General features: G+C 44.4%; 1 long non-coding RNA gene across 2 annotated transcripts; it reads right to left on the bottom strand.

Annotated features, from left to right (window-relative positions):
• Positions 1-1,129: 1,129 nt before the first annotated feature.
• LOC125544702 (uncharacterized) lies at positions 1,130-5,370 on the bottom strand. Of its 2 annotated transcripts, none has more exons than XR_015619219.1 (3): positions 3,823-5,370; positions 3,182-3,306; positions 1,130-1,806 (listed from the first exon to the last, which is right to left on the bottom strand). It is a non-coding gene; the product is annotated as an uncharacterized LOC125544702 (long non-coding RNA). The 2 variants fall into 2 exon arrangements; XR_007299609.2 differs by having other exon boundaries at positions 4,720-5,352.
• Positions 5,371-25,290: the final 19,920 nt, after the last annotated feature.

Raw genomic sequence — 25,290 nt, 5'->3', positions numbered from 1 at the left:
AGACTCCGAGAATGAGAATAAGAGACTTCGATGCGGCATTTTTAGTAAGTGCTTGAACGAATCCTTTAAAGGTATTCGGCGAAGAAGCCGACTAACAATGTTACGTCTGTAGGTATGGTGACGGGTCGTCCCGCGGAGGAAATGCCCGGGTCTGCGGGTGATCTTCTATCTGTGCTGTCACAACTGCACGAACAAGTTCGGCAGGTGATGCAGGGTGTTGCCCAGGCCTTGTGGCCGTCCGTCTCCCTGCCAGAGGGTGTTGCAGAGCTTGCGGAGCTTGCGGAGAAGCTCAAAGGAGCGCGGCGACGATTCCGATTATGGAAGATATCAGCCTGCCGGCAGGGTGCCAGAGAAGCCTGGGCCATGGTGAAGACGCGGTATACCAAAACAGACCCAAATCACATGGCCGAGGTCAGACCTGTGGGGCTCGGCAGAAAAGAGATTCCCGTTAGCTTAGTTTATGGGCAAGTAGAATTAGCCGCAAAGTATTCCCAACAGGATTGTAAGCTAGACCGCCTGTTGGGTGGTATAGAAGAAGAATTTAGTCAGTCTGCATGACTATGTAATTGAAGTGACATGTATAATGCCTTCTAGCCGGATTGTAGATCATTTGTCGTTGCGGACCTTTTCGCTTCAGCCTTCGGGCCCAATAGTCCGGAGTGTATCTGAATACCCGTTCAGTTATATAAGGACCGAGGTATGCGTAGAGACTAGGCGTAGGGGTCATTAATGCTTTATCAGACAAATGCCCAACTAGTTATGTTATATTACATGGGTAGTAAGAAACATCTTCCAGAGAGAATAGTTTCGTTAAGGGTTCCTTTCCCTGGGCAAGCATGCCCTAAAGTACATGTCCGAACTGCGATGGGAAACGCAGGAAAAACATCTGAGGGCAGATATGAAAAATAAGAGTCATCTTTTGTTCACCGACCGAATATCTATCTATTATATAATTAAAACAAAAGGCAAACAAGCTATTACGTTTGTCCACATATGCTAATATTATTTGCACCGTTTGATGAGAATAATAACGGCTTAGATTAAAAGTTTTTACGTAACTCATATTTAATATGTTTGTACCAACATATTGGGTTGTCACGTTTATATGCGTATATAAGGCAACCAGTACTAAAGTTAAGGTCCGAACGGACTAACGGACCCGTACGCCAAACCATGTATGCAGGAACGATACAATAATTCCGTTTGCAAAAGAAAAAAGTAGGCATGTACAGAACCAGATAACCTCATTGAAGGAAGAAAAATAGGCGGGCACAGAACCAGGTCACGTCATTATAAGGAAGTACTTTTTTAATCTCACTGATCGCTCGATCAGATTAAATGTAGGCGGTGGAGGAACAATCACTTTGGCTCCTATCACAGGAACCTAATCATCTCAATTAATAGTCTATGATATAGAGGCTTTCCTTAAATCCTTGGGAAGATGACCTGATCAAGGACGAAGTCTCACCGCCGGAGACCAACAATAGCAAAGAAAGCTAGGCTTGCCGAGGGAGAGAGAATGACCTACATCACATATACGAATATGACAGAGGGCCTCGAACAGCTAACACATGATGGGCGTGGATGCAAGCTCCAAAGAAGTGGCGGTGGCCGAGGCGACGAGGAGGAGGAGGTAATCCTACAGCCATTCCACTGGAATTATCCAAGCCGTTAAGCATAGTCAGGGTGCTACAAATTGAAGCATGTGATTTTGCGACACGATGTCGTACGAACATCGACATCATCATGCAACTCGATGCCCAATGAAGTCAAGACCGACCTGCTGAGGTACCAACAACCTCTCATCTGAATCAAGAAGGTTTGTAAATATTAATTAGTTCACTTATATTGGGATAAAAGCTTCATACATAACCAACTAACAATTTTCGAATCCTTTTGCTATCAAAACACTATGGCGTGCAAGAAGCTTATTGAGCAACAAAAACACAAACTAGAACATTCAAGTGAGAGTAGTGAGAATATGGGATTCTATCAACCATACAACCGACCAACTCATGAGCCTCCTTATGACTTTGATAGACAAAAAACTTTAATCATCATATTTAATTACAGATTGTTCTACTATTTTAAACAAACATGCAAATTGTATTTTTGTCTGTTAATATTTCTAACTGCAAAGTAATTAAGTCCAAAAGTAAGTCCAATTATGTTATAAGATCCTCTGTTATTTACAAAGAAACAAAAATCTAATAGATTTGTCATTGATTTCATAGGGTCGTAAAGTTAACCAGTGCCACAATAATATACACAAATCTAGATAGAGCCAAAACTCAAAAACTTCTTGACAGGTATGGAACACTATCTTTCACTCTTATTTATCAACTAATGAATCATGACGCATGTTTATTTTTGAGTCATATCAGTTATAATGGAGCCATATTTTAATTATTTACGTCTCTCAACTTCTTTAGATTCCTAACTTTGAGCTTTTGGGTAAAACTTTTAGGATTTCACTTTAACGACCATAGCTATAATAGATCTGTTACTAGAAAATATCCAATGGTCATGTGGTGATTGTCGCAAACTAAATACAAAGGAGACTGACAAGTATATTTACTGCAATGGTTGCAGTTATATACAGAAATTATAACAGCCCAGTAAGCATATTCTACTGACTTGAATATGAAATTTCCTACTCCCTATGATCCATTTTAATTGTCACTGTACAAAGTTGTACTAAGTCAGCGACAATTAATATGGATCGAAGGGAGAATTATATTTACTCTGCACTATGATATGGAAAAGTTGTTGAACTCATCGGATGGAAAATCTGAAGAAGCGCTAGAGGGTACATAATAAATATGTTGAAAGTAAGGCAAACCATTTACGTTATTGAGATAGTGAAATAATACTTCAAATCAGTCGATACAATTAGGGCTATCAGATATGCACTTTTGTGAGTTTCATGTTCTTGGTATGCACTCTTTTTCCTACATACTTTGAGTTGAAGACGGCCATGAGAAAAGCTCCAGTACTATGGGCATCGCCTATAATAGGTGCGATTCTTTGCACATCAATCAAGACACATGAACTAAATTTCATCTAACAAATGTAACCCGTCTTGCTTTGGTTTAGTACACATATCAGTAATATAACTTGCTAATATGGTAATAACAAATAAAATAACATATTTTTATCCAACTAGACAGGGGAAACATACCTATGAAGAATAAGCCGATGTGGAGGGATGTAGGAATGATGCAAAGTTGTAGCACACATTACATAGGTGGAAGCCTAAAGCAGTAGCAACTAGGAAGCCCACAACTTGCCTTCGCGTTTGACTCCCTACAAATGGAAAGAGATCAATCAATTCTAATGCAGATTACCATTTTTTGACACCGCTATCATGTATATACATGTTAACAGGCGCATAAAAGACAATCAGCATAACAAAGATTGGCTTATACATAGTAGATGGATACAATGGATTTACCTTTCAATATACAAAACTTCATATAATTGCTACGGATGTGTTCAAGAGACAATAATCAAAACTGAACAAAATATCAAATAAAAAATATACATCTCATTCCCTAAAAAATGTAATACACATCAATGACAAGTAAAATTACTCTATAATTTATATCCTATAAATGATACGCAGTTACATGAATAACAACAGAATGTACGAGCTTATCATCTAAATTGCAATTTAACAAAATAACTAAGTAACTGAGCATTACCTCTGAATCACTTAACATTTATATCAACTAAGTGAATCAACTAATAAATTACATATATACTGCTAGGAGAGAGGATGAGGATGGGAGAGTAGTAAGACATTGATATACTTATCCCTACCCCAAGGTAAAATTTCTCAGACGTGTTGACAGGTTCACCAGAATAAAGATAATTAGCTTAAAAAATCCCACAACAATTAGAAACATCCGGCCTTTAATTATGTGTGCCTATTTCCAATCAACAAAGTATGACCGTTAGATCTTTATAAACAAGGTGGCCCCGTAACATGAGATCACAACAGATTGGACCCATAATGTTGCAACCAGGGTAAATTTCTCGGACGTGAGATCGTAACAAGTTCGGACCTCTACACTCAATCTCAGAATCCCAATAAGCTGGACATCAACTCTAAAAAAAACAGGCTGGACCATCCCACAAGCGATCAAACCATCCCATAATTAAAAAAAATTGGCACGTACAGGGTAAAATCTCTCAATAACCAAACATGGCCAAACTCCACAATCCTCCCCACAAAAATGTAGAGATGCAATCTCTCCAAACAAATCCAAACTCTCACAAAAATGCAGAGAGATCCCACAACTTTCCTCCGTGTTTGACTCTACAAATGCAAAGAGATCAATTACATGCTAATGCAGATTACCATTTTCTGACACCTCTCATGTATATACATGTTAACAAGTGCAGAGAAGACAATCAGCATAACAAAGATTGGCATACGTAGTAGATGGATACAATGGATTTACCTTTTAATATAGAAAACTTCATATAATTGCTACGGATGTGTTGAATAGACAACAATCAAAATTGGACAGAATATCAAAAACAAAATAATATAAGTTTCATTCCCTAAAAAATGCAATACACATCAATGACAAGTAACTCAACGTTACCTCTGAATTACTTAACATTTACAACTAATAAAGTACATATATACTGCTAGGACAGAGGAGGAGGAGGATGGAGAGTAGTATAAGACATTCATATACTTATCCCTACCCATCTCTGCCACGGACGGCAAGGAACAAGCTGGTCGTTCAATCAGACGACATAGCTCATGGTCCCAGCGCCACGAACAGGAGAGCAATCTCTTATACTCTCCCGTCGCCTCCCGGCGACCGCTTTTTCCTCTGCAGATCAGCAACGGCGAGATGCGGTCTCGCTGCTGGGCGCCGCAGAATCCGCGTGCGGCTGGAGCACTCAGTCAGATCTAGACTCCAAGAGAATCTCCTTCCCAGATTTGCTTTGGTGATCCATGGGCAGGCCTCAAGATTTGTTGAAGCCGCTCCCTTCCCCATTCCCCTCTCAGAGCTGCCAGAGGAGAGAAAAGGGGATTTACCCTGGCCACGTCCCGCGGTGTCCTCACAAAGCTCCCTGGGCGAACACCACTAATGCGCTGCTCCTTCTATGCCGATGATGTGGCAACGTTCATGAACCCAAAAAAGAGTGATGCTACAATGATACAGCTCATACTGTCATGTTTTGCCCAAGCCTCGGGACTTCACGTCAATGCCACCAAGAGCTCAGCCATGGCCATTAGATGTGGCTCAACCAACCTCGACGACATCCTAGCGCCGCTCGGCATCCCTCGAAGAAGCTTCCCAGCCACTTACCTGGGAATGCCATTATCCCTTAGAAACCTTTCCAAAGCTGACCTAGACCCAATGTTGGCCAAATTTGGCAAAAAACCGCAACGTGGAAAGGCGGCCTCATGGCAAAAAGCGGTCGTTTGGTGCTCCTGAAGTCCGGTCTCACCGCGCTGGTGATTTACATGATGACGGTGCACAAACTCCCGGCTTGGGCATTGAAGAGACTGATTCAACTTTGTCGTGCATGGCTCTGGAGCGGTGAGAGCGCCTACACTGGGGGAAAATGCAGGGTCAGTTGGAACCAGATCTGCCGGCCAAAGCACCTTGGCGGCCTTGGAGTGCTGCACCTCGCAAAATTTGGCACCACCCTACGCCTCCGATGGCTCTGGCTCGCTTGGCAAGACCCACCTCCACCTTGGTCGCGATCGCCGCTGCCATGTGATGGAAAAGACCGGGCGCTGTTCGCAATGGCAACAGAGATAACACTTGGAGATGGCAGGAAAACGAATTTTTGGCACGACCGATGGCTAGGTGGACAGTGCCCAAAGGTCATCACGCCATCACTCTTCAAGATTTCCACTCAGAAAAATCGCACTGTTCAAGAAGCCATGAGAGCAGATACTTGGCTCTCGGACCTCGCCATTGGCCTTTCTGACGAGCATTTACCTGAACTGACCAACTTGGCTGCAATGCTTGACGAGGTGGTGCTGCTAGAGGGGCAGCCGGATACCATCTCTTGGCGCTTCACGCCGTCCCATGAGTACTCTGCGAGATCCGCATACCTGCTGCAGTTCGAGGGCGCAATCCCAATGGAAGGTTTCAAGCTGATATGGGCGGCCTGGGCACCCGGAAAATGTCGTTTCTTCCTATGGACCGCCATGCTGGGCAAAGTCCTGACAGCGGACGTCTTGCTGCGTCGAGGCTGGGAAAATAACTATTTCTGCCCCCTCTGCGAGCGAAACCTTGAGACAGTGCCACACCTTCTGATCGAATGCCCTTGGGCTCGATATGCCTGGCAGAAGATCGCCACCCTGTCACGTATGCCGGCGCTACTGCCTGAGTCATGGAACGGACTGGTTAATATTAAAGATTGGCTTCTAAGCTGTGTCGGCAGAGCAACAAAAGAGACGAAGAAAGGAACGCTATCCTTGATCCAGTTGATGTCCTGGGAGCTCTGGCGGGAGCGGAACAGAAGAATCTTTCAACGGGAGTTCATGAGACAGGAAGTGTTTGTACAAAGAGTGAGAGATGAATTAAAGCTTTGGAATCTGGCAGGAGCGGGTATACCGTTCGACCCAGGCTGAGTCTTTCACTTGTTTTTTCTTTTCCTTTCTTTCCTTCTTCCTTGTCTCTTTTTCCCCTTAGTGCAGCCGCTTGGCGTTGACCCACCTTGGGTTCCCCTGTAGCTCGCTTTTCTCCTCACTGATCAATGAATTTGGTAGCTGAACTGCCAACATTCAAAAAAAAAGAGATTGTAAATTCTGTAAGGAAAAAAAGGTTGTACACGTGTGTTGGGATGGGTAGCACGTTTTTTTGGGTGAAATAATGTACACAAGGTCCATACAATCAAACACTGCAAACTCCAATGCCTCTGAAGGCCCCGAACCTATCAAGTCATGGTTCTACCTTCTAGACGAGCAAACTTAGCTAGACTATCACTAACTTTATTTTGACTACGATTGATATGAGTAATACAAGAATCATGAAGAGACATAAGATAACGGATCTCCTTAATGAGCGACGCGTAAACGGATATGTCCACCTCCTTAGCCTATATCAGCTTCACTACAACAATGGAATCCATCTCGATCATGATAGGTAGGACACTCCTCTGGATAGCAAATGACAAATCCTCCATGCAAGCACACAATTCATCTTCTAGGGCTTCGCGATAGGCAACTATAGCTTCTGTGGAGTGAAAACGAATATATTTTGGGTATAGTATTAGCTATAGAATATATTGTTCCTCAAAAAAGGCTACAAAATATACTGTATTTCGTAATAAAAACTACAGAATATATTTTGTAAAAAAACTATAGAATATATTTCGGAGGAAATAACTTTTTCTTGGACAAAACAAGTACTATTACTTACAATATTTTGTACTCCCTGATGGATTACAACCATGTAGTTCAAAAAATGAAGAATAAAAATGCAACAAAACTAAAATAAAAGATGAAGGTACTTATTTCTTCAATACAAAAATACTGGCGATAACTCACAAAGAACCATATAAAGCGGGAGAACACGTAAAGAGGAGTTCAATTGAGAACAATTAACTTTGTTGCAATGTCGAATAACGAAATGCAAGTATACATGAGTAATAATAATAATATCATTTATTTTAAATATATCATTCTAGCTGCGCAATTTGTGCGGGTGGACCCGCTAGTTCACTTAAGAATGTTAGCTTTCGGCTTCACCCAGTCTGAGGTACACATCCGGCTGACCCGGCGGTAACAATCGTAGAGGTGCTCCCCTTATGCCCTAGCCGAATTAACGGGAATGTAGGGCATAAATACAAGAGCCAGGCAACCCAGCTTGGTCAAAACTTAAGTCATATTGATGCATATAATGGTGAAAAAAGGTACATGCGGAAGTATAACACATGTGTTGGGCATGAAACCCGGATAAATAATTTAAGCTTCTGTGGAAGAAGCCCCCAGGTATGAAGAGTGTGGCTAGTGCATCTGCAATGTGCAAACAAGGCACAAGGTGACCCTTGAAGGCCTAGAGAAATAAGAAAAGAAAGAAAGAAAGGAAAACAAGACAGATAATGTATTTGTGAAAAATGGACAAAGGGAGGGGACTAACATAGATTCCGGTGCTAGGCGTAGAATCTTCGGAGCCTGGTCGCGTTCCATGGGTTCGGCTCGAGTCGACTAGTCGATGCATCCCGCAGTCGGTACGCTCCACCGGTCAGAACTTGGTCGATAATGAAGGGACCTTCCCATTTGGGCTCGAGCTTGTTCTTTTTCTTATCCAGCAGGCGTAGAACTAGTTCGCCAATGTTATAAGTTTTGGCCCGTACTTCTCTGCTTTGGTATCTGCGAGCCTGTTGCTGATAAAATGCGGAACGGGCTTTGGCTACGTCGCGCTCCTCCTCCAAGGTGTTCAGACTGTCCTGCCGATCGAGCTCGGCTTCTCTTTCTTCGTACATGCGCACTCTAGGTGAGTCATGAATTATGTCACACGGCAAGACTGCCTCTGCGCCGTACACCATAAAGAAGGGTGTATATCCGGTACTGCGATTCGGCATGGTCCGCAGCCCCCAGAGTACGGAGTCGAGCTCCTCTACCAAGTGTGTGTTAGACTCCGTTAAGGAACGCACTAATTTAGGTTTAATGCCGCTCATTATAAGACCGTTTGCTCGCTCGACTTGACCGTTGGTTTGTGGGTGATAGACTGAGGCATAATCGAGCTTGATGCCCATTTTGCTGCACCAGAGTCTTACCTCATCGGCCATGAAGTTCGTGTCGTTATCAGTGATGATGCTGTGGGGGACGTCGTAACGGTGTACAACCCCGGATATGAAATCTATCACCGGTCCGGATTCGGCTGTTTTAACCGGTTTGGCCTCTATCCAATTTGTGAATTTATCCACCATGACCAATAAGTATTTTTTTCTTGTGGGTTCCCCCTTTAAGGGGTCCAACCATGTCAAGCCCCCAGATCGCAAAGGGCCATGTAATGGGGATTGTTTGGAGGGCGGTGGGTGGCATGTGGCTTTGATTTGCAAAGAGCTGGCAACCGGCGCAACGTTGGACCAAGTCCTGTGCATTTGCCCGGGCCGTTGGCCAATAGAATCTTGTACGGAAGGCCTTGCTTACAAGAGCCCGGGCTGTGGCGTGATGACCGTCGAGTCCGGCGTGAATTTCTGCCAAAAGATTCCGCCCTTCCTCTTCGGAGATGCACCTTTGAAGGACTCCGGTAGTGCTTTTCTTGTACAATTCTTCCTCATGGACCCTGTAGGCCTTGGATTGCCGCACTATGCAGCGTGCCTCATTTTGGTCCTCCGAAAGTTCCTGTCTAGTTAGGTAGGCCAGGAATGGTTCTGTCCACGGGGTAATAATGGCCATTATTTCGTAGGCTGAAGGTGTTATTTCGGTGGCGTAGCCTCCGATTGTGTCAGAGAGTTCGGTATCGGGTATTTTGGCTGGGTCTGGACTATTGTTACCGGTGTCCCCTTCCCATGCAACGGATGGCTTGAAGAGCCTTTCCAGAAATATGTTGGGGGGACCGCGTCGCGTTTTGCGCCGATGCGGGCGAGGATATCCGCCGCCTGATTGTTTTCCTGAGCCACATGGTGAAATTCGAGTCCCTCGAACCGAGCTGACATTTTTAGGATGGCATTTCGATAGGCCACCATTTTCGGATCCTTGGCGTCGAAATCTCCGTTTATTTGGGATATTGCGAGGTTTGAATCCCCACGCACCTCCAGGCGTTGAATGCCCATGGAGACTGCCATCCGAAGACCATGCAACAGAGCTTCGTATTCGGCTGCATTGTTGGAATCTGTATACAATATTTGCAGTATGTACCGAATGGTATCTCCGGTTGGGGACGTCAGGACGACGCCAGCCCCTAGACCGGCCAGCATTTTAGAACCGTCGAAGTGCATGATCCAATTGGAGTATGCGCCGTACTCTTTAGGGAGTTCGGCCTCCGTCCATTCGGCGATGAAGTCGGCCAGTACTTGTGATTTAATGGCTCGGCGAGGTTTGTATGTTATGTCGAATGGGAGGAGCTCAATGGCCCATTTGGAAATCCGGCCCGTAGCGTCGCAGTTGTTGATAATATCATTAAGTGGCACTTTTGAGGCTACTATAATCGAACACTCTTGAAAGTAGTGTCGCAGTTTCCGCGATGTCATGAATACCGCATATGCTATTTTTTGGTAATGCGGGTACCGTGATTTGCATGGAGTGAGGATAGTGGATACATAGTATATCGGCTTTTGAAGAGGGAATTTGTGTCCGTCTGCTTCCCGTTCGACAACGAGCACCGCACTTACAACTCGATGAGTTGCCGCAATGTACAACAGCATTGGTTCGCTGATTGGCGCAGCCAGGATCGGGTTGGTTGCCAGAATGACCTTTATTTCTTCCAATCCGGCTGTGGCCGCGTCCGTCCACTCGAAGTGTTCGGTGCGCCGAAGGAGGCGATAAAGGGGTAAAGCCTTTTCTCCCAAGAGGGAGATAAAGCGGCTTAGAGCCGCCACGCATCCAGTTAGCTTCTGAATTTGTTTGAGGTCTGTTGGGGTAGCCAACTGTGACAACGCTCAGATTTTGGCTGGATTAGCTTCGATACCTCTACTGGAGACAATGAATCCCGGGAGCTTTCCGGCTGGTACGCCTAAAACGCATTTTTCCGGATTGAGCTTTATGTCATATGTTCGCAGGTTGTCGAATGTGAGCCTCAAGTCGTCTATCAAAGAGTCGACGTGTTTGGTTTTGACGACCACATCGTCTACGTATGCCTCTACTGTTTTGCCAATTTGTTTCTCCAGACATGTCTGAATCATGCGCTGATATGTTGCACCGGCGTTTTTGAGCCCAAAAGGCATTGTGTTGAAACAGAAGGGACCGTATGGTGTGATGAATGCCGTTGCGGCTTGGTCGGACTCCGCCATCTTGATTTGGTGGTAACCAGAGTATGCGTCGAGGAAACACAATGACTCGTGTCCTGCGGTAGCGTCAATGATTTGATCAATGCGTGGGAGGGGGAAGGGATCCTTTGTGCAAGCTTTATTGAGGTCTTTGAAATCGACGCAAAGGCGCCAGGATTTGTCCTTCTTTGGTACCATCACCAGGTTTGCTAGCCAGTCCGGATGTTTTATTTCTCTGATGAATCCTGCCTCCAATAACTTGGCTAGTTCTTCTCCCATGGCCTGTCTCTTAGGTTCGGAGAAACGCCGAAGAGCTTGCTTGACCGGCTTGAATCCCTTTAGGATATTGAGGCTATGCTCGGCCAGCCTGTGTGGGATTCCTGACATGTCTGAAGGATGCCAGGCGAATATGTCCCAATTCTCGTGCAGGAACTCTCGTAGTGCGGCGTCCATAGCGGGGTTTAACTGTGCCCCGATGGAGGCTGTTTTGGTAGGGTCCGTTGGGTGGACTTGAAATTTGACTATTTCATCCGTTGGTTTAAAAGAGGTGGACTTGGATCTCTTGTCGAGTATCACATCGTCCCTGTCCACTGTGGAGCGTAGCGTGGTTAACTCCTCGGCCGAGAGGGCTTCTGATAATGCCTCGAGGGCCAATGCCGCTGTTTTGTTTTCAGCGCAGAGTGCTGTGTTCGGATCACTGGCGCGAGTGATGATTCCGTTGGGTCCGGGCATTTTAAGCTTCATGTACCCATAATGGGGTACGGCTTGGAAGATTGTGAACGCCTCCTGTCCTAAAAGAGCATGATAGCCACTGCTGAACGGGGCCACTTGGAATGTAATTTCTTCGGACCTGTAATTGTCCGACGTGCCGAATACCACATCTAGTGTGATTTTCCCAGCACAGCGTGCTTCCCGACTGGGGTTAACTTCTCTAAAGGTTGTGCTACTTTTCTCGATGCGGTTCCAGTCTATTTCCATCTTTTGAAGGGTTTCCTCATAGATGAGGTTTAGTCCGCTGCCGCCGTCCATGAGTACTTTGGTGAGTCGAAAGTCATCCACGATTGGACTGAGGACCAGTGCGGCTGGTGCTCGGGCTGTTCGGAATTTGGGTTCATCACTAGCATTGAAGGTAATAGCCGTGTCACTCCATGGATTTGTTGCTGCTACGTGGTAGATTTCGGCCATGTTGCGGAGTGTTCGCTTGCGCCTGTTATTTGACGCAAAGGTCTCGAACACTATTAACACCGTATTGTTATCCACTGGATGGTGCTCTGTGGTATGTGTGATAATAAGATCCTCACCACTTTTTGCCACCTGCCGGAGTATCCAACATGCTCTAAGGTTGTGCGTTGGTATTATATCCGCCGTGCTATGAATTTTGCAGGGTCCGTTGAGCCATCCCTCCAGTACGGTCCCTTGCCCTATAGAAGGTTTTTGCTTTTTGGTAGTTAACCCGGGTGTATTGTGATAATGCACCCTTTTATTTCGGACTGGGTTTGTGTTTAGGGCCGGATTATCCCAAAAGTTTGTTTCGGTTTTCCAGGCACTTTCCATCGCACAGTACTTTCATATTATGGACGCCAAGTCAGCGAAGCGTGTTATCTCACGGCGATTTATGGCGTTAAGGATTCCCTTGTTCGTGCAATTATTGCAGAAAAATAAGATTGCGTCTTCCTCGCGACAGTCCTTAACCTTGTTCATCGCAAGGAGGAATCTGGCCCAGTAATGATGTACTGTTTCCTGGGGCTCTTGCCTGATATGGGAAAGGTCGCTTGTGTTTGGGTGGGTGGGTGGAATTGAATCCAAACCCCTACCCGATCTGGGATCCAGGGGTCGAGGAGTTTCCAATTTTGGAAGTTCCGGTTCCGGAATGTTACCCGCTAATCCTGGTCCGCTGCCTGACTCTAAGTTCAGGGATTGGATGTTGTCCTCACGCGAACGGGCGTCCGGCTCGGAGAGCTCGGGAATCCGGACATATTTGGTCCTCAGGATAGAGGAAAGGTCGCCGCATTGTTCCTCCACCACTGCAATATGATGGGTGACCGGTGGAGAATTAATCTCCCTTTGATCGGGTTTAAGCCCAATCCGATCATAGTCCGTAGTGACTCCCAAGGCGGCGATGTGATCCAAGAGCTCGTTTAAGGAGGAGAGCTCCATTGGATCTATCTGTTCGGCGAGTGCCGATTTGACGTGGAAGCTGTTTTCGATGACCCGAGAATTCATCGTCGGCGCGGTGGCCGAACAGGCGGTCATAATGAACCCGCCTAGCCGGAGAGTTTGGCCGACAGCCAAAGCTCCCCCAACAGTAGTACCGTCTTTAAAGACGAGACGAGACATCCTCCCTTCTGGCGACGGCACAGAGGAACTCTCAATGAAAGCACCAATGTCGGTGTCAAAACCGGCGGATCTCGGGTAGGGGGTCCCGAACTGTGCGTCTAAGGCGGATGGTAACAGGAGGCAGGGGACACAATGTTTTACCCAGGTTCGGGCCCTCTTGATGGAGGTAAAACCCTACGTCCTGCTTGATTAATATTGATGATATGGGTAGTACAAGAGTAGATCTACCACGAGATCAGAGAGGCTAAACCCTAGAAGCTAGCCTATGGTATGATTGTATGTTGTCCTACGGACTAAAACCCTCTGGTTTATATAGACACCGGAGGGGCTAGGGTTACACAAGGTCAGTTACAAAGGAGGAGATATACATATCCGTATTGCCTAGCTTGCCTTCCACGCCAAGTAGAGTCCCATCCAGACACGAGATGAAGTCTTCAATCTTGTATCTTCATAATCCAACAGTCCGGCCAAAGGATATAGTCCGACTGTCCGGAGACCCCCTAATCCAGGACTCCCTCAGTGCCCCCTCTCTGGTACTTGTTTCGCCCGATATTTTTATATAATCTGGAAATAATTCCTGTGGAGTTTCAGGACTTTTGGAGATGTGTAGAATAGGTCTCTAATATTTGCTCCTTTTCCAGCCCAGGATTCCAGCTGCCGGCATTCCCCCTCTTCATGTAAACCTTGTAAAATAAGAGAGAATAGGCATAAGTATTGTGACATAATATGTAATACCAGCCCATAATGCAATAAATATCGATATAAAAGCATGATGCAAAATGGACGTATCATGGGCCTACTAAGTTCATGCGTACACAAGGTTTCTCAAAAAAAGAAACTTAGTCAACAATCGACTCTACCAGCGTCATACCGTTAGATGTCAATCTAACGGCAATCATGCTTCTTCAGTCTCCGATCTTCCTGCTCCAGCCACCCAAACCAGCGTCGGTGGAACCGCCTGCTCCCGCCTCCTGTGGCTGGCTGTGCTGCCGGGCAGGCCTCATGGTCCCACCATACTCGCATCCCTGGCCTGTCTATCTATCTATTCACCCACACCTCCTGTTATTTTTCGGCGACGGTAGCCGAACGAGTCAACCCTCGTACTCCCCACCGCGTGGGCAGCCACTGCCGTGTCTTCCCTGTCTCCGTGCCGTTCCCTTCGTACGTCTCGTCGTCGTCCACCGTCCTGGTGCTCTCGGCGTGGCGTGGTCAACATGGTCAACGAACGACATCCATCGGAAGTGGACTGTACGTGGAGAGGCTGACAGCTGGGTCCACGGCCGCACAGAAGGAAATGCCTCCTTACTACGCGCAAAATAATGATTCCTCCACCTGACATCTGGGACCCACTGGAAGGGCCACTGTATTTCGTGAAAAAACGTTCCTCCCACTGACAGCTCGGACCCACCAGCTATATCTTTGCATGCAAGGAAGTGCCTCCTTATTACGCACAAAAAATGAATACCCCCTGCGTGGGAGGCTGACTTGTGGGCCTACTAAGTTGACGGGGACGGAGGGATTTGTCAACTTAGTCAATATGAACGATTCTAGCTCCAGTGACCGTACGATGTCCATCCAATGGCCGTAGTGCTTCTTCAGCCTCTAGTCTTCTTGCTCCAGCCGCCCAAACCAGCGCCGGTTGTGCTGCGTGCTCCTGCCTCCCATGGCCGGCTGTGATGCCGCGGAGGCCTCACCGCCCCCTACTACTCCCACCGCCGGCCAGGCCATCCGCCTCTACTCACCCACACCCCCTGTTATTCTGCGGCGACGGCAGCCTCACACCACAGCCGAACCAGTGAACCCTCGTACTCCTCTCCACGTGGGCTTCCACTGCCGCGTCTTCCTCGGCTCCGCGTCCTCCCCTTCCTAGGCCTCGCCATCGTCCACCGCCTTGGTGCTCTCGGCACGGCGTGGTCAACGTGGTCAAGGAACGACTTCCATCGGAAGAGTATTGTACGTGGAGAGGCTGACAGCTGGGTCCACAGCCGCAGTAAGGAAATGCCTCCTTATTACGCGCAAAATAATTATTCCTCCACCTAACAGCAGGGACCCACTGAACGGTCCATCGTATTTCGCAAAAAAACGTTTCCCCCTGACTGCTGGGACCCACCAGCACATCTTTGCACGCAAGGAAGTGCCTGACAGTCGGGACCCACCTCATCGAAGCGTAAGTAGCTTTGTCATTCTGGTCGTGAACATGTACATACATACTGGTCGATGTAGAGGCACGCACGTGTCGTAGTAGAGACGCGCACGTAGCATGTACACGTATGTACAACGGCCAGGGTAAAAGAAAGAAAATACGGTCACGTACGAACATACGGGCAAGGTCTCGAACGCCTACTCGCGCATACGTATGGCCAGGGCTCGTGTACATGGCTGGGTCGGAACGGAGAAACTGCGTCGTCGTCGTGTTCATGAGGAGCCAACCGGCTGGGTCGGAACGGAATGCGCCGTCGTGTTCATCGGGAGCCAACCGTCTTGGACGGAATAGCTGATGGAAACGAGGCCTAGCGTACCGCAGAACGGAGGAAACGGCCTTGTGTTCAATCGGCCACGGTCGAAACAGGATCCTGTTCATCGGGAGGGGTCTGGCGTACCGCAAAACGGAGGAAACAGACTTCTATTGGACCTCCTACGGTCGAAACGGGGTCCTGTTGACCGGGAGGGGTGTGGCGTACCACAAAACGGAGGAAACGGACTTGTGTTGGAGCGCTACGGTCGAAACGGGGGTCCTATTCATCGGGAGGGGTGTGGCGTACCGTAAAACGGGACTCCACGGGCTACTGTTCATCCACCGTCGACCTCCTCCAGCCTCCACGGGCTACTGTTCATCCACCGTCGACCTCCTCCAGCCTCCACCTGCGACTGTTCATCCACGGGCTCCTGTTCATCCAGCCTCCACCACGCGCTCCTCCACCGGCTACTGTTCAACCAGCCCTCTCCACGGGGTCCTGTTCAACCACCCCTCCACGGGCTACTGTTCATCAGCCCTCCACCGGCTACTGTTCAACCAGCCTCCACCGGCTACTGTTCAACCAGCCCTCCACGGGGTCCTATTCATCCATCCCTCCACGGGGTCCTGTTCATCCACCGGCTCGATCGGGGTACTGTTCATTCAGCGGCAACGACCTCTACTACCACGAGTCCCAGTTCATCTAACCCCCCACCGGGAACTGTTCATCCAAACCCCCTCAACAACGCTCACTGTTCATCCAAGGAAGGAGGTAGCAATGTTCGATCGGCTTCAGTTAGCAGCAGTAGCGAAGGAATCACTCGGTTCAGTTAACAGCATGGGATTGATCGATCGCTCAGGTTCAGTGTAACGCATAGCCTGTAGTGCAATCGCTCGGGTTCAGTTAGAGCCCAACGCCTCGCTCGGGTTCAGTTAGAGCCCAACGCCTCGCACACACGCGTGTACGTACGAGAGAAATGCGCATCGCTCGGCCCCGACCACCCACCGTAACCGGGAACTCCCCGATATTTTCCTCGCCCTCACTTCTACCACGGTTTTTTCTGTCATGGACAGCCCAAAGAAAGTCATGCAGCTGTGTCTCCGGCCCGGCCAGGACGAAAAGCCCATTTTCTGTCATGATTTTTGGTCATAGAAGTAGGACCCCACCACATCTATGATAATACCGGATTTTTTCACAATTATCGTCATAGAAGTGTCATAAGTATGACAACAAAATTTTCGTTCGGCCCAAAATGTCACGGATGTGTCTTTTTTTGGTAGTGTTGATAGGACTTTCACAAAGCACATACCTTGATAAAGTTTTGAAGAAATTCAAAATGGATCAGTCAAAGAAAGGGTTCTTCCTTATGTTACAAGGTGTGAAGTTCAGTCAGACTCAAGGCCCAGCCACTACAGAAGATAGAGAGAAAATGAAAGTCATTCCTATGCCTCAGCCATAGGTTCTATCATGTATGCTATGCTATGTACCAGACCTGATGTGTGCCTTGCCATAAGTCTGGCAGGGAGGTACCAAAGTAATCCAGGAGTGGATCACTGAACATCGGTCAAGAACATCCTGAAGTACATGAAAAGGACCAAGGATATGTTTCTTATTTATGGAGGTGACAAGAGCTCGTCGTAAATGGTTACGTCGATGCTAGCTTCGACACTGATCCGGATGACTCTAAGTCACAAACCGGATACGTGCTTATATTGAAGGGTGGAGCTGTTGATACATCCATTTTGCATCATGCTTTTATATCGATATTTATTGCATTATGGGCTGTTATTACACATTATGTCACAATACTTATGCCTATTCTCTCTTATTTTGCAAGGTTTACGTGAAGAGGGAGAATGCCGGCAGCTGGAATTTTGGGCTAGAAAAGGAGCAAATATTAGAGACCTATTCTGCACATCTCCAAAAGTCCTAAAACTTCACGGGAGCATGTTTCAGAACATATAAAAAATATTGGGCGAAAGAAGTACTAGAGGGGGGCACCCACCGTCCACGAGGGTGGGGGCACGCCCCCTGCCTCGTGGGCCCCCTAGCAGCCCTCTAATGCCCATCTTTGGCTATATGGAGTCTTTCATTGAGGAAAAAAATCATAAGCTAGCTCACGGGACAAAACTCCGCCGCCACGAGGCGGAACCTTGGCGGAACCAATCTAGGACTCCGGCAGAGCTGTTCTGCCAGGGAAACTTCGCTCCAGGAGGGGAAATCATCACCATCGTCATCACCAATGATCCTCTCATCGGGAGGGGGTCAATATCCATCAACATCTTCACCATCACCATCTCATCTCAAACCCTAGTTCATCTCTTGTATCCAATCTTTGTCCCAAAGCCTCACATTGGTACCTGTGGGTTGCTAGTAGTGTTGATTACTCCTTGTAGTTGATGCTAGTTGGTTTACTTGGTGGAAGATCATATGTTCAGATCTATTATGCATATTAATACCCCTCTGATTATGAACATGAATATGATTTGTGAGTAGTTACGTTTGTTCCCGAGGACATGGGAGAAGTCTTGCTATAAGTAGTCGTGTGAATCTAGTATTCGTTCGATATTTTGATGAGATGTATGTTGTCTTTCCTCTAGTGGTGTTATGTGAACGTCGACTACATGACACTTCACCATTGTTTGGTCCTAGAGGAAGGCATTCAGAAGTAATAAGTAGATGATGGGTTGCTAGAGTGACAGAAGCTTAAACCCTAGCTCATGTGTTGCTTCGTAAGGGGCTGATTTGGATCCATATGTTTCATTCTATGGTTAGGTTTACCTTAATACTTCTGTTGTAGTTGCGGATGCTTGCAGTAGGGGTTAATCACAAGTGGGATGCTTGTCCAAGGAAGGATAGTACCCAAGCACCGGTCCACCCACATGTCAAAGTATCAAAGTACCGAACGCGTATCATATGAACGTGATGAAAACTAGCTTGATGAGAATTCCCATGTGTCCTCGGGAGCGCTTTCCTTTATATAAGAGTTTGTCCAGGCTTGTCCTTTGCTACAAAAAGGTTGGGCCATCTTGCTACACCTTATTTACTTTTATTACTTGTTACCCATTACAAATTACCTTATCACAAAACTATCTGTTACAGATAATTTCAGTGCTTGCAGAGAATACCTTGCTGAAAACCGCTTATCATTTCCTTCTGCTCCTCGTTGGGTTCGACACTCTTACTTATCGAAAGGCTACGATAGATCCCCTACACTTGTGGGTCATCAAGACTATTTTCTGGCGGCATTTCCAGGGAGTGTAGCGCCTTTGGTAGGTGGAATTTGGTAAGTAAAAATTTATATAGTGTGCTGAAATTTACTATCACTTGTTACTATGGAACATAATCCTTTGAGGGGCTTGTTCGGGGTATCTTCACCCCGGCCAGTAGAGCAAAGAGTTGCTCCTCAAACTACTCAACCTACTGAAAATGTTTACTTTGAAATTCCTTTGGGTGTGATAGAGAAACTTCTAGCTAATCCTTTCACAGGTGATGGAACATTACATCCCGATTTGACCTAATCTATGTGGATGAAGTTTGTGGATCATTTAAGCTGGCAGGTATTCCCAAGGATGTTATTAAGAAGAAGGTATTCCCTTTATCTTTGAAGGGAAAGGCATTGACATGGTTTAGGCTATGTGATGATATGGGATCATGGAACTACAACCAATTCAAATTGGAATTTCATCAGAAGTTTTATCCTATGCATCTTGTTCATCGTGATCGTAATTATATTCATGCCCCTCGCGAAGGAGAAAGCATCGCTCAAGCTTGGGGGAGGCTTAAGTCAATGTTATATTCATGCCCCAATCATGAGCTCTCAAGAGAAATTATTATTCAAATTTTTTATGCTCGGCTTTGTCTCGATAATCGCTCTATGCTCGATACTTCTTGTACTGGCTTTTTTATGATGAAGACTATTGAATTCAAATGGGATTTGTTGGAAAGAATTAAACGCAACTCTGAAGATTGGGATCTCGATGAAGGTAAGGAGTCAGGTATAACACCTAAGTTTGATTGTGTTAAATATTTTATGGATATCGATGCTTTTCGTGAATTTAGCACTAAATATGGACTTGACTCTGAGATAGTAGGTTTCTTTCTGTGAATCCTTTGCTACTCATGTTGATCTCCCTAAGGAGAAGTGGTTTAAATATAATCCTCCCATTGAAGTAAAAGTAGTTGCACCTATTAAAGTTGAAGAAAATACCATCACTTATAATGATTCTGTTGTTCCTACTTCTTATATCGAGAAACCACCTTTCCCTGTTAGAATAAAGGATCATGCTAAATCTTCAACTGTGGTTCGTAAGAGTAATACTAGAACACCTACTCCCTCTGAGAAAATTAAAGTTGAACCTAGTGTTGCTATGGTTAAAGATCTCTTGGCCGATAATATTGATGGGCATGTTATTTATTTCTATGATGAAGCTGCTAGAATTGCTAGATCCGATACTAAAAATAAATATAGACCTGTTGTAGGCATGCTTGTTATTTCTGTTAAAATAGGAGATCATTGCTATCATGGCTTATGTGATATGGGTGCTAGTGCAAGTGCAATACCTCATTCCATACAAAGAAATTATGCATGATATTGCACCTGCTGAGATAGAGGAAATTGATGTTACTATTAAACTTGCCAATAGAGACACTATTTCACCAGTTGGGATTGTTAGAGATGTTGAAGTCTTGTGTGGGAAAGTTAAATATCCTACTGATTTTCTTGTTCTTGGTTCCCCACAAGATGACTTTTGTCCCATTATATTTGGTAGACCCTTCTTGAACATTGTTAATGCTAAGATAGACTGCAATAAGGATATTGTATCTGTTGGTTTAGGGGACATGTCTCATGAATTTAATTTTGCTAAATTTCATAGACAACCCCATGATAAAGAATTGCCTAGTAAAGATGAAATTATTTGTCTTGCTTCTATTGTCGTGCCTCTTAGTGATCCTTTAGAACAATATTTGCTAGACCATGAAAATCATATGTTTATGAATGAAAGAAGAGAAATAGATGAAGTATTCTTTAAACAGGGACCTATTTTGAAACACAACTTGCCTGTTGAAATCCTAGGGGATCCTCCTCCACCAAAGGTTGATCCTGTGTTTGAGCTTAAACCTTTACCTGATACTCTCAAATATGTTTATCTTGATGAGAAAGAGAGATATCCTGTTATTATTGGTGCTAACCTTTCAGAGCATGAGGAAAAGAAATTATTGAAAACTCTGAAGAAGCACCGTGCTGCTATTGGATATACTCTTGATGATCTTAAGGGCATTAGTCCCACTCTATGCCAGCACAAAATAAAATTGGAGAAAGACGCGAAACCGGTTGTTGATCACCAACGACAGTTAAATCCTAGATGAAAGAAGTGGTAAGAAAAGAAATACTAAAGCTTCTGGAGGCAGGTATGATTTATCCCGTTGCTGATAGTCAGTGGGTAAGCCATGTCCATTGTGTCCCTAAGAATGGAGGTATTACTGTTGTTCCTAATGATAAAGATGAATTGATCCCACAAAGAATTATTACAGGTTATAGAATGGTAATTGATTTCCGCAAATTAAATAAAGCTACTAAAAAGGATCATTACCCTTTACCTTTTATTGATCAAATGCTAGAAAGATTATCCAAACATACACATTTTTGCTTTCTAGATGGTTATCTGGTTTCTCTCAAATACCTCTGTCCAAAGAGGATCAAGAAAAGACAACTTTTACTTGCCCTTTCGGCACCTTTGCTTATAGACGTATGCCTTTTGGCTTATGCAATGCACCTGCTACTTTTCAAAGATGTATGACTACTATATTCTCTGACTTTTGTGAAAAGATTGTTGAGTTTTTCATGGATGATTTCTCCATTTACAGAACTTCTTTTGATGATTTATTAAGCAAACTTGATCGAGTTTTGCAGAGATATGAAGAAACTAATCTTGTCTTGAATTGGGAGAAGTGTCACTTTATGGTTAATGAAGGTATTGTCTTGCGGCATAAAATTTCTGAAAGAGGTGTTGAAGTTGATAAAGCTAAAGTTGATGCCATTGAAAAGATGTTGTGTCCCGAGGACATTAAAGGTATAAGCAGTTTCCTTGGTCATGCCGGTTTTTATAGGAGGTTCATTAAGGACTTTTCTAAAATTTCTAGGCCTCTGACTAATCTCTTACAAAAAGATGTTCCTTTTGTCTTTGATGATGATTGTGTAGAAGCATTTGAAATACTTAACAAAGCTTTGATTTCTGCACCTATTGGTCAGCCTCCTGATTGACCATTTGAAATTATGTGTGATGCTAGTGATTATGTTGTAGGGGCTGTTCTAGGACAAAGAGTTGATAAGAAATTAAATGTTATTCAATATTCTAGTAAAACTCTAGACAGTGCTCAAAGAAATTATGCTACTACTGAAAAAGAATTTTTAGCAGTTGTATTTGCTTGTGATAAGTTCGGACCTTGCATTGTAGATTCCAAAGTAACTTTTCACACTGATCATGTTGCTATTAAATATCTTATGGAAAAGAAAGATGCTAAACCTAGACTTATTAGATGGGTTCTCTTGCTACAAGAATTTGATTTGCATATTATTGATAGAAAGGGAGCTGAGAACCCCGTTGCAGACAACTTGTCTAGGTTAGAGAATGTTCTTGATGACCCACTACCTATTGATGATAGCTTTCTTGATAAACAATTAGCTGTCATAAATGCCTCTCGTACTGCTCCATGGTATGCTGATTATGCTAATTACATTGTTGCTAAATTTATACCACCTAGTTTCACATACCAGCAAAAGAAAAAGTTCTTCTATGATTTAAGGCATTACTTTTGGGATTACCCACATCTTTATAAATAAGGAGTATATGGTGTTATTAGACATTGTGTACCTGAGCATGAACATGAACATATCCTACGCAAGTGTCACTCTGAGGCTTATGGAGGACACCATGCTGGAGATAGAACTGCACAGAAGGTATTGCAATTCAGTTTTTATTGGCCTACTCTCTTCAAGGATGCCCGTAAGTTTGTTTTGTCTTGTGATGAATGTCAAAGAATTGGTAATATTAGTAGACGTCAAGAAATGCCTATGAATTATTCACTTGTTATTGAACCATTTGATGTTTGGGGCTTTGATTATATGGGACCGTTTCCTTCCTGTAATGGGTATACTCATATTTTAGTTGCTGCTGATTACATTACTAAGTGGGTAGAAGTTATTCCAACTTGTAGTGTTGATCATAACACCTCTATTAAGATGCGTAAAGAAGTTATTTTTCCAAGGTTTGGAGTCCCTAGATATTTAATGACAGATGGTGGTTCACATTTTATTCATGGTGCTTTCTGTAAAATGCTTGCTAAGTATGATGTTAATCATAGAATTGCATCTCCATATCACCCACAGTCTAGCGGTCAAGTAGAATTAAGCAATGGAGAGCTTAAATTAATTTTGGAAAAGACTGTTAATAGATCTAGAAAGAATTGGTCTAAGAAACTTGATGATGCATTATGGGCTTATAAAACTGCATACAAAAATCCTATGGGTATATCTCCATATAAAATGGTTTATGGAAAAGCATGTCACTTATCTCTTGAACTAGAAAATAAGGCATATTGGGCCATTGAAGAGCTCAATTATGATTTCAAACTTGCTGGTGAGAAGAGGCTTTTTGACATTAGCTCACTTGATGAATGGAGAACCCAGGCCTATGAGAATGCCAAACTGTTTAAAGAAAAAGTTAAAAGATGGCATGACAAAAGGATACAAAAGCGTGAGTTTAATGTAGGTGACTATCTATTGTTATACAACTCTCGTTTATGATTTTTTGTAGGAAAACTCCTCTCTAAATGGGAAGGTCCTTACGTCATCGAGGAGGTCTATCGTTCCGGTGCCATAAAAATCAACAACTTCGAAGGCACAAATCTGAGGGTGGTGAACGGTCCAAGAATCAAACATTATATCTCAGGTAATCCTATAAATGTTGAAACTAATGTTATTGAAACCATAACCCCGGAGGAATACATAAGGGACACTTTCCAGAATGTTTCAGACTCCGAAAAGGAATAGGTATGAGGTACGGTAAGTAAACCAACTCCAAAATAGTTCTAATAGCAATTTTTCTCTGTTTTGGAATATTTAAGAAAATAGGAAAATAAGAAGCAGTCCGAGAAGGACACGAGGCTTCCATGAGGGTGGTGGGCGCTCCTCCTGCCTCGTGGGCACCTCGTGTGCTCTCCGTACTCCGTTTTCTTGCACGATACTTCTTTTGGTTGGTAAAAATTCACTATATAATCCCCCGAAGGTTTTGACCACTGTATCACGCAAATATCCTTTGTCTTTGTTTCGAGCTGTTTCTGTTGCAGATATAGAGCAAGATGTCTTCTCAAGAGTCAGTCAGGGATTGTTGGGTGTCTCATCTGACACCGGGGCCAAGAGCAAACAGCTATGCTGACCACTTTGGGTCATCAACTAAGGAAGAGATGGAGGCCGACTTGAAAAGGATAGATGCCATGGAGGAGGATGAAGAAGTTACTTCTCATTTCTGAGCTGGATTCATGATGGGGGAACTAAAGAGCTCAGCTATTCCAAACTCGGTAATCCCTTCCAATGTTAGATTTCTTTCTTATGAAAATATGAAAAAGAGTGTTACTTGTTCTCCCGTAGCTATGCAACATCCTTGGGTGAAAGGAGCTTTAGCCATCACGGGCAAGCTCCGTAAGGAAATAATGGACCTCAAGCAGCAAGTCAATAAGCTCGAGGAAGAGAATTGTATCCTGAGGGGCATCATCACCAAGAATATCACATCACCACCCCCTAAGAAGGAGACATAAACACATGGGTATGGGCACTCCCCTTGGCAACTGCCAAGCTTGGGGGAGTGCCCCGATATCGTATCACCATCACACTTTTATCTTTACCGTCTTTCTTAGTTCGATCCCTTTGGTAATATCTTGATCTAGTAGAATAAAGTCTTAGTATGATCTAGTTTTTAGTTTTGTTTTATGATCCTTCTATGTAATCGAGTCCGCGATCTATATATAATAAAGATTAGTGTTGAGTTAAGGGCTTCATTATCTTGATATGATCCTGGGGGAATAAAATAAAAGAGATAGAATAAAAAGAAATAAAGAAATCACATGGATCTTATGGAGAGTAATGACTTCACATATAAAGAGTATGATGAATAAAAGTTGTTGAGAGTTGACAAACATAGTTTTGGTCATCGTTGCAATTAATAGGAAGTAATAAAGAAAGTGAGGTTTTCACATATAAATATACTATCTTGGACATCTTTTATGATTGTGAGCACTCATTAAAATATTACATGCTAAAGAGTTGACGTTGGACAAGGAAGACAATGTAATGCGTTATGTTTTCTTACACCTGAAATAAATTATATTGTCATGGATCATCCAACATGTTGAGCTTGCCTTTCCCTCTCATGCTAGCCAAATTCTCTGCACCAAGTAGAGATACTACTTATGCTTCCAAATATCCTTAAACCTAGTTTTTCCATGAGAGTCCACCATATCTACCTATGGATTGAGTAAGATCCTTCAAGTAAGTTGTCATCGTTGCAAGCAATAAAAATTG

Source organism: Triticum urartu, chromosome 3A, assembly GCF_056163025.1.
Source record: "Triticum urartu cultivar PI428250 chromosome 3A, HENAU_Tu73, whole genome shotgun sequence".
Lineage (NCBI taxonomy): Eukaryota > Viridiplantae > Streptophyta > Magnoliopsida > Poales > Poaceae > Triticum > Triticum urartu.
The sequence above is the reverse complement of the archived record's forward strand: the minus strand, read 5'-3'. Positions and strand labels throughout refer to the sequence as shown.